The sequence below is a fragment of the Gossypium arboreum genome, chromosome 11 (genome assembly GCF_025698485.1).
Source record: "Gossypium arboreum isolate Shixiya-1 chromosome 11, ASM2569848v2, whole genome shotgun sequence".
In the NCBI taxonomy this organism is placed as follows: Eukaryota; Viridiplantae; Streptophyta; class Magnoliopsida; order Malvales; family Malvaceae; genus Gossypium; species Gossypium arboreum.
In genome coordinates, this window is record NC_069080.1 from 27,346,162 (window position 1) to 27,357,856 (window position 11,695).

Here is an 11,695-nt window from a genome sequence, read left to right on the forward strand (position 1 = left end):
TGAAAACATAAATGAAACGAATATGGAAATTGATTTTAATGAAACTTGACAAGCTAGTTCAATGCGCGTTTATGTATCAATTATCAAATGTTCAAACATCTAATTTGTGTATATATTTAAAAGATATCTTAGATACTTATCTTTTGAAATGATTAGCTGTGTTTTTTCTACAAAGAAAAAAAAAGTCATTTCTTTAAATTTTATTTATTTTTCAAATATAATTTTCACATAAATTTTCTTTTATAGGCCTGCATTTTATAGGCCTCCTTTTATCATACAAATATTAAAATAATTAGACAGATTTATTCACAATTTGAAAAAGAAAATACAAATTATAACTTAAAGTATTTAGCAACTATGATCATTCGACTTACATATTAAACCTTTGTTACATAACTAGATAAAAAAAAAAAAGGGCTACAACAGTTTCATTTAATTACTGAAATAAATGTCATTGTAACAATTATAAGATATCATTAATTTTATTAATATGAAGTTGTATTCATATTAAAATGCAAATTATTTGAATTAGTTGACTTCATCATTAGAGAATAAAGTATATTAGTGAATAAAATCTATGTAAAATTATATGATTATATAATTTTATTAATATATAACATAAGTAAATAATTAATTATCATTAAATAAATTATTATTGATCAATTTATTTTGATTGTATTAAATATCATTTTGAATGTCTAATTTGAATACATTTGAGATTTTAGATAATTGATGAAAGTAGGAATTGTTCATTGTGCTATAATTGAATTGTGAATCAGTGAGATATCTAGTCGGAAAGATTTGAATGTAAATGTCATGTTCAATTAGTTGATCAAGATTACTATCATTAGAACTATAATTTTAACAATTATGATAGAGAATCTATTAGTGATATGATATCAATTACTGATATTGAAATGTTATTAAGTTTGAAGCTATTCATTTCTTTAGAATTTAATGTTATAAATTATGATTAAATTTAAATATTTAAATTATGGTTATTTAATCATTAATAAATTATACATTCTTAATAATGCAAGACATTGTATAATGATCAGATTTAGAATTATGTACATTTAATGTACAATATGAAAGTTAATTTTAGTTTTTCAAGCTTTTAAATTCAGTTTAAGAATTGAATTAAATTATATATCACTTAATTGAGACATATATATATATTTAACTATATTATGTAGTTGTTTTAATTATTTTAGAAAATTATCTTTTATATTTAATAAGTATTCTACTAACATTAATATGTTATGCTTTATTAATAATGTAATGAATTATAAATGAAAAATTTAGATATAAATGTATCTTGATTATCTTTAAATATATCTATCAATAAATATACTATTTGCTTATTTTATTTACATTAAATTTAGTTATTTATGATTAAAACATTAGTATATATATTATATTTATTTACTGTATTTGTAAATATTATTAATTTAAGTGTTATTTGATAAAGTTCACTATTGATTATTTAATTAATAGATTATTGATTACTTCAATTAGTGAATAATTGACATGATTTTAGATATAAGTTTAATGTTATTCATGTCAGATCTGAACCTTTTCTAATGTAATTGTCTAGCATTCATTAGTTTTTAATTTAATGCTTATGTAAACTTATTTATTGATTCATAGTTGAGTATGAATTATCATATTAATTTAGTTCATAATTTAATGTATGCATACATTATAGTGTCAAATGTATTATTTATTAGAATTGTTTTAGTTATTTGTATATTTATCTTATCAATAGATGTCATTTATTGAACATCTCATTCTAGTATTTCAGAAGTATTATTACTTAGATTATTGCTTATTGAATATGATAGTAGTATGTAGAGTCAAATTTATTAACAAGCTAATTAGCATGAAGTTCCTTAATTAGTTAGAAAATCTATGAAGTTTAGTAATTAGAATATTATGTCTTATTTTATGTTGTTAATTAACTAGTATGTTTAAGTCAGTTTAAAGTATCAATCTCTAATTGTCTTTGTAGTAAAATGATTCTACATATTGATACATTACGATCAATCTTAAGAGATTTGAATTGGTGTTGCATTAATAATATATTATGCACATTCAATGTTAATTGATCTATGCATTCAACTATTATAGTTTGCAGTTATATTAGTATTCTAGATACATGTATGTAGCTTTAATTCAATCATTTAGAAATTTAAATTGTCATGCATAATTTAATCTTGTGAATTGATTGATTAATTGAGATTATCAAGTAATCGAATGTGTTCAAGATAGTTCAATTGTCAATGTGATGTCAAGATACTAATGAGCAGTGATATAGGTACTTATGACTATTAAGTTCATATGCATACTTTACATTGTTAATGACTTTTGTAATGTAATTAATTTCTATGGTATAGTTTCAATCTCTGTTAGATTATAGTAATATTGAGTCATTTCTGATTTAGTTAGTTAATGGTATTGTCATATAGCTGTTAATGTTATCTTGCTCAGATTTAGTTTGTCGATCTATTTGCGATTCGAATATTATTCGATAAGCTGTTTAAACTTATTTGAAATGCTGACTGTTATCTAAATTTTACAATTACTTGTCTAATCAAGTGATTATTGTTAAGTGTTAATATTTGTTATTCATAGATTTTGAATGTTTAGATAGTTGCGTTTCATTATTAGTTACTTTCTGATTTAACTATCAATTTAATATTATATCTGTTTAGATTGATCTAATTATTTGATGTAAATTTTCATGTATATTGGTAATCATTGAAGCATGATGCTTCTATTAGATGTACTTATTGTTGATATGCATGTATGAGACATTTATATTACTGTATCTTGTAATCAGCTTAAATTATTGTGCATTCAGAATTGGTTGATTGAATGCTGGATATTAGTTAGCATTCACATTCTAATTAATGCTTATAGTTATTTATGACTATTACATTTTAAGTTGAATCTAAGACTTATCTTACATTGTTTATTATTATGATTTTTGTAATGTAATGTGAACTGATTGGTTAATCTTATTCAGTATTTCTATTCTCATGATTTATCAATGAATGTAAATGTCTAGTTAATGAGTTGATTTGTTGCATAGTATTACATTTGAAATGATTACATTCGTATTATCAGTAATTAGAATGTTATGATTATGATCTTTATATTTATGTTTATGAGTCTTATTGAGATCTTATCTTTATTATGAGTAATTGATTATACAATTTATTTGGATTATAGAATGAATAATAGATTCTTGAAATAGGTTTAATCTGTATGATTAGATCTTACATAGTGATGAATTGATAGTTGAATCTTTATGATCTGTTAGGTTGAATTTGCTTAGAATTATTGTTTGATATTTGTAAATTATATTTATGCTGATTAATTTTTAATTAATTCTAATTGAAAGCATTTATGGATGCTGAATTAAGTTATCATGCTTGAAGATCTTAAGCTAATATATACTATAAATTAACTTGATCTTGCGATTTATGTGAATTATTAAATTAGTTATTAATTATAATGTATTTTACATTTCTACTAGTGTAGTCATTTCATTGATCTTTTAGTTTTTGAAATTGTTCTATGCTCTTCAATTTTGCAGTAAATTGACTACTGTTCTATTGTATATGTTAATATTCTATATTGTCCGATTCTTGATGATTTGAGTTATTGATTGTTATGAAGGTTCTATTCTGATATGACCTATTTTTATATTATTTAATCATTACTTGTTATTCTATGATTTTGATTATTACTATTAATTTAATTTAATTTGCTTATTTGTTAGTATCAGTCATGTAATCGGGATCATGCTATCTGAATTTGAACGATTTTGGATTATTATGAGATTATTAGCTTGAGATACTTATAGCTTGCTTGTTATATATTTATATTTGTGTATGTCTGATACTGGTGATCTATGAACTTAGATATTTCAGTAATTGATAGCTTCTGTTCGTATTAGATCTATTGTAACTTAACTGAGTCTTTATAGTGACATGCTAGTTAAAGGATTTGACAGTCTTCTGTGAATATGAATCTATCTTGATTATTTAGATATATTGCTAGTACTGTTGTATTTGTGATTAATTATTTAGGATTCTAATAGTTTGCATATGAATTGTATTGTATTGAATGATTATCTTTAAAGTATTGTATAGGTCTATGATTAGTGTTGCTCCTTGCTATTTGTATTAGCATTGTCATTATTGTTCTGATGATTTGCATAGATTTAATTTAATCTATTATGAATCTATGATTATCACTTGTTCTTAATTTGTGAATTGTCATTTCGATTTGATATTATCTTATACATGAATTTACAAATCTTGACTTTGATTAGTTGTACATTGTTCTTATTGTCTATTTGAGTAGGTTTACTTTTATGTAATGATTGATCAAATGTTAATTTAAGTTAGCTATTTAGCACATTGTTGTATGATAGTTCTTGTAATTCGTATGTTGTGCAATTATTAGTTGATATATGATTTGTTATGTGTTATTTATCGAAGTTATAGATGTCATATAGTCATATGATACTGTCATATTACTATTTCGTTTATTGATTGCAGTGAAATTTGAGATTTATTATGTAATTGTTGAAATTATGATATGTTAATAATGGTTATACTATGTTAGATTATAACATTCATTGTCAGAAAGCTTATCAGATGAAATTGAAGTGCACAGTTAATGACATTGTATGAGAGAAGTCTATGGTAATGATTGAAGTTCAAATGCTGATATGATAGTGATAGATGTATTATATATGTGATGTATATATTTTATAATCTTGTTCTTGTAAGTTATATGTATACTAGTTGAGCTAAGTTCAATTTATTCATAGTATAGATTATGGTAGTTGTTAGATTAGTTTGAGTATTAGCAAATGTAGTTGATTGGTTCATATTGCTTCATATGTATTATATTCATATTGTAAATCTTGATTGTCTATTATCTATGAAATTTTAAATTTGCTTTTATCATTGTTTAACTTGATAGTTGCATAGGATTTTGGTTATGACTTATTGAATTCACTGAGATCTTATGATTTTCTCACATTTATTCTCTTTTCTACATTTCACTTCTAGCTATATTCTATTCTATTGTAATACATCATTATTTCCATTATGATGTTTCTATAATTATTTTTCATTTGTTTGATTATTCATTTATTTATTCATTCATATATTATAGTATTTCAGCTTAATTCCACATTCTAGTATGAGTAAAGTAGATGTCTATGCTAATATCTATAAGATATTTATATGATCAATTGATATTTAGCTATTAATTTACGATTGTGATATTGATAGATATGTACTGAATAATATATGAATAGAATGTCTTCTTGAATTTTGATACAGGTCAGTCTATGAATATTTTTGATTTTAGTGAGCAATGATAAATGTTATACATTTGATATGCTAATCATTGAAAGAGAAGTACAATTAACTATTGTTAAGTTTACATTTATCTTACTGATATGCTTTATCTATAATTAGTAACACATTTAGCAATGTTAATAGATCATTATTTGATAATGTATGAATAGATCATAATGTCATTATAATTAATTGTATTACGTTAATCTTGTTAATTGACTATTTGTCAATGATATGTTAAGTTATAAAGTGATTTGATTTATTATTTACTATCTAATTGATATAAGATATGAATTATTTAATATAAGCTATTGTAATTTAATTTATTAATAATTGACAAAATTAGTAATTGTATTAAATTGAATTGAAATAGATATTTATATATTTTTCATAATTATTTATTTAGATTGTATTCTTATAATTTAGTAAATATGTACTCAATGATATAGTAAAGTCAATTTAATGTATTTTAATTATGTTATGATATTTAATGATTAAATTAATTTAGTATTTAATTTGAATATTTATATTTATCTTCTATAGATAAGTTATTATTAATATTACATTATGATGATCAATGTAATTAATGAGGAATTTTTACTTTATGTAATTAGTGATATGAAAATTAGTTATTCATTCTGTGTACTATTGATTATATATAATATTTAAATTCAATTGTGAATGAAGATAATATATTGAATCATAATGTTAAATAGATGATAATGATTTAAGATGTATCATTCATACTCAAGATTAGTTCATTGCATTTATGTAATCGATCATTCTATCATTGTAAATGTAATGTTTTGATACGATTAATCAAATCTATTATTGATACATTATTCGAAATTTAGTTCTTAATTTTAACGATATTTTCAAGTGATATTGTAACATTTTATGATTAATAACTATGAATGTAATTTCTTGATAATAGATCAAGTTTTGCATAGATATTTCATTAAGATTAATTTTGAATATTTATGTTTTAATAAAGTGTAATATCTATGTTTATTGAATTGATTAGATTAATATGGTTGCTAATTATATATTGATTTTAAGATGTTAAATATATTAATATAGAGATTTAAGTCATTGTCTTCTGATATTAACTTTATACTAGTATTAAATGTAATGTAGATAATATTAACTATGATATTTGCTAAATAGCTAACTTAGTATCTCAATGTACTAGCCTTATAATCTTAAATATATACTATCTAGTATTATATAATAATATCTTAAGATTGAAGTAATAGTATTTAAGTATATATTCAATTATTTCAATAGTATTTCATTCGTTTTGTTCTTAATAGAATTAAAGTTTAATAATTGTGTAAGTATTTGTATGACTAATGTTATAGTATACTTTCTAACTTAGATACTTAATTTATTAACATTGAGATTCTATCTATACAAGTATCAATTGATTATTAGAATATATTTTAAGTTTTAATAGTTTAAAATCGATTGATAATATGTTATTGTAATCAAGTGATTACATTTGTATTTTAATATAACTTTGAATTTAATCATTTTGAAGTGTTAAATATTATAAAAAGTATTATGACTACTTTTGTAAATTTTTACCTGATATGAAATCTTACATTACATTATAAATTTAACGATAAGTAGTGTCATTAAGTTACCATGAAATGTTCGAAATACATGAAAACTGTTAAAATTTCTTGAGATCATGTTTATTAGTCCGAGATAGATTTCATATGTAATATTAAATACTCATTTAATCTTGTTATTATACTAATTGTTTGAGAATTATTTGAAAAGTATTAATTGTATCATAATTTTAGTTGTAGGTGGACTCAGAAGTATTCATCTAGATATTAATTCAAAATTTGTTTTTGAGTTAAGATTTATTAGAAAAAATGTCTTATATTTCATATTTAAGTTGATAGTAAATTAATTATAGATCTAGTTTTACGATTGTGAGTTATTATTGTAATATCTAATTATTTAATTCATTAATTATTTATTATAAAGCTTTATGTATTAATAATTATGTTTTTTGTGATTTTTATACAATTGATAATTTGTCATTATAATAAGTTACAATAATCGTTACTTCGATTTCTACACATCAGTCCTGTATTTCTAAAAATTTTATATTTCAGAATTTAATATATAAATAGAAACGTATCACCTTTCAAATTTGTTGATAAGCATAATGTTAATACTTTATTTTATACATTAATGCTTAGAATATTTTTCACTGATTTAATATTTATATTGAAATATTAGTCACTTTAAAAAACTTATTCTAGAATTGAAAGATAGCTTTGTAATCTCATTTTTTAAGATTCTGTTTTATTATGACTTGTACAACAGTTGAAATTGGACGTTAAATTCTGATATTACATTATAAAGGTTCAAGTTGAATGTTAAATATTACATGACAATTAATTTGTGATTTAGTAAAACACAAGTTATGAATGAAAATGTTCTTAATCAATAAGGGATGAAATTTATTGACATTTTAACAAATAGTTTGTAAAAATTTTGAAATGAGTAAAGAGAGATATGTATTATGTAGAAAAATATGAATTTTAATATGATTAGATTTTGAATATAGTACTGATTTTTAACAATAAATAAGTTATTATAATGTTAAGTTATGATTTGAAATTATAAAGATGAATTTGAATTCTAATTTATTTTAAGTTATTAATTTTCTTGTATGAATAGTAATTTGAAATATTAATATTGAAATAGAATGATAAATGAATTTAAATTATATGTTGACATTATTATGTTATTGTTGATTTAGTATAAATGTTAATGATTGTTAATGTGAAATGGATATATGATTGAAATTTTAAAATGTTATATTAGTATTTCAAAATTCATATTATTTATTTGAAATAATTTTATCTAAATAATATTTAAAATTTAATATTTGTAAAGTAAACTGATATATTTGAGGTAATGATTGCTTAATTTATTAATTTATTAATGATTAATAATTATGATATTTATTAGATATAATTATTTAGTAATTGTGAGGTTATAGTATTTAATATTGTTATATTATAGTAAATGTCATTGTGAAATTATAAATTGGAATGTTTAGGTATTAGATTAAAATTAAATTGGTCGATGAATAATTCATCTAAAGTCTTATTAAATAAATTAGTCTAATTTATCAATTTATACGACAAGACATTATTGATTACATTTATCTAGTATATTAGAATGACATTATTATTTACATTTTAATTTTGATGATGTTAATTTATAAGAAAATTATTAATTTTTAGATTAAATAACAAGATTAGCATTTTTCAATTAAGATGTGTCGATTATTTAATAATCACTGATAGTTATATTAATATTATAATAATGTAATGATCTTAAATATCTTTTATAAATTCAACAATTTTTAAGATTTATAATGTATAGTATTTAAACTCTATAATTTTAATTGAAAAGTTCATATTCTATTTAATGACTACATGATAAACTTTTAAATGAAAAAAATATGATTCATAACTTAATAATCTAATTGTTATAATCAAATATTGATTTACTATAAAATTATGATGTGTGATTAAATTAGAATTATAAATATGAATTAATTTTAAAATGTTTGATAAGAACAGTAATGATTATTATAGGAAATGTGAATTATAATATATATTTGATAAGTGTGTTTGTTTATCAAGTCTTCAAATGTATTTTGACATTATTAATCTAATAGATTTAATGAATAATTGATTTGTGCTAATAATAATGTAGTAAATAATTTTAATAGTAACATTGGATAGTAAAGTTTATGTGAAATGTGGATTGAAAATGAAATTTGAATTTTTATTTGATAAAGTTGATTTATATTATAATTTGTAGAATTATGAATTGATTATTACATATTATTGAATGCAATGATTTTTAGAATGTGTAATAGATTAAGTATTCAAAGAATATGATTTAAAATTAATTTAAATTTTCATTGATTATATTTGTAATAAAAATGAAAGATTTAAATATTTTAGATATTCAGATTATAATTTTTTTAATTGTATTTGAATTCAATATTATTTCAATTTTCATTTTATAATTCAATATTAATTTAAGTATTATATTAAGTGTTTTTTTCAAAATAGTATTGTTAATTTTATAATAATACAAATTTTTAGAAATTTGCTCAATATTTAAAATTTTCAAATTGAAAATCAAATACTTAATTTACAAATTATAATTAAATTTTTGATTATTAGATCATATTAATATAAATCATTTAATAAACTATCTTAATAAATTTATAAATATATATTTTGTATAAATTGTAAATTATTTTATATTTTATTAAGAATAAAATATTTATTAAAATCTAATCTGTCAAAATTTTAAATTTTATTTTAATAATTTATAATTTACTATTAAAAATTTATCAATATGTTTAATATTTTTAATGCAATATTTCATTAAGATTTAAATTAAAATTTATACAAATTAATTGGACATTTAACACTAAAATTATGATAATTTAAAAATTTTGAAATAATTTATTAAAATAGATTAAAAAATTTTAAATAAATGATTATTTACTTATTTTCTAAAATAATTCGGATATATTTATAATTTAAAATTTAAATGAAATTATTTTGATTTAAAATCAATAAATATTGAAATTATTTAAATTGGAAAAAATATTGATAAGCTGAAGAAAATATTTTTATTTTAAATGTGAAATTGATTAAATGATTTTTGATTATAAAAAAAAATTATTAAAAGTCTAAAATCATTAAATATTATGTAGAAATTTAGAAAAAAGTGTAATAAATTTAATTTTAATTTATTGATGAATTAAGATATTATAATAATTTTTATAAAAATTGGTTTAATGAGAAATTATAGTTTATATGAATGTATCAAGTGTTAAGGAATATTTAGAAAATATAATTGTAAAAATCTAAATTTGAGCAAATATTCTTATTTAATTTTTAAATTATATTTCTAAATTAAAACATTAATATTATTTATATTATCGTATTAATTTATTTTATAATAATATTATTTAATTTATAAATATAAACTCGGCATTGGAAAATTGTAGGGTGTAGTGCATACACTGGTGAAGGGCTTCTTGAGGGATTCGATTGGTTGGTGCAAGATGTTGCCTCGCGGATTTACATGCTTGACTAGCCTGAATCTGATTGATATAAAATGTTATAATAATTCATTTGAGAGCACAGTAATAGATTAGAAATCTAAGTACTTTGTTTGGTTGACTTCTGAAGCAGAAAGATTAACATTTGAATGTCTTTGGAGAATTTCAAATATCAAAATTGAAGATCTGAAGTACTTATAATTATCAAATATCTTTGAACACTCAATGTTCTAATACCAATCTGATAATGATTTCTTTATAGACCGTCGGCCTTTTTACGTTCGTGTCAAGATTGTTGTCTTTTAGTATTTACTTTATCTAGATAAGTCTGTGGCTATGCATTCAACTGTGGTCCCATGGTCTAGTGGTCAGGACATTGGACTCTGAATCCAGTAACCCGAGTTCAAATCTCGGTGGGTCCTTCTATTTTCTTAAAATTGAAAAATAACAGATATATTTTTTGATAATAAAAAAATAATGCGAATTCCAATATTTGGATGATTATTAATGAATGACATGACTGCATCTATTCTGAATAAAAACCGAACAAAACCTTCAATATCAGTTCGTAAAATTGAAATATTTTGTGCCTACCATCTTCTCATATATGCCTTTTGATGGATACGTCTTATATTTTCTGCTTTGGACTCCACTTGCTGTTCATTTTTTATGCTTTCGATGGGCTTGCCTTGCTCACACACATATATCTGACTGTGTTGGGTTGAATAAATCAATTATATATATTAAGAAAATTACAAATATAAAATGATGAAAGAGAATTTTTGTATTAGAAATAAATGATATATTTTTATGATAGCAAAAATATAATTTTATTATTTTAATAATTTTAATATTTATAATTTTTAAAGGATTAAGTCAAAGTTTAATTATTTTTAGAATGAAAGTGTAATTTTATAATTATTAATTTAAAATTTTATAAATTATAAAAAATGTAAATAAATTTATTTTTTAGAGAAAACTGGAACCCTACTAGTCCCTTGACTCCGCCATTGAATATGATGGACAAATAATAAAATATTAAAAGTAATTCAAAGGAAAATTTTATACAAAATATATTTCAATTAACTCCTACCCCTTCTCAAAGTTTATATTTGGAATATGTTTAATCGAAAATTGGTTGATATTAAAAAAAATTGCACGACTTTCTGATAGGCCATGTACATGGTGG

General features: G+C 20.6%; 1 non-coding gene across 1 annotated transcript; it reads left to right on the plus strand.

Moving 5' to 3' along the window:
* Positions 1 to 10,856: 10,856 nt before the first annotated feature.
* TRNAQ-CUG (transfer RNA glutamine (anticodon CUG)) lies at positions 10,857 to 10,928 on the plus strand. The gene has a single exon. It is a non-coding gene; the product is annotated as a tRNA-Gln (tRNA).
* The last annotated feature ends 767 nt before the right edge of the window (positions 10,929 to 11,695 follow it).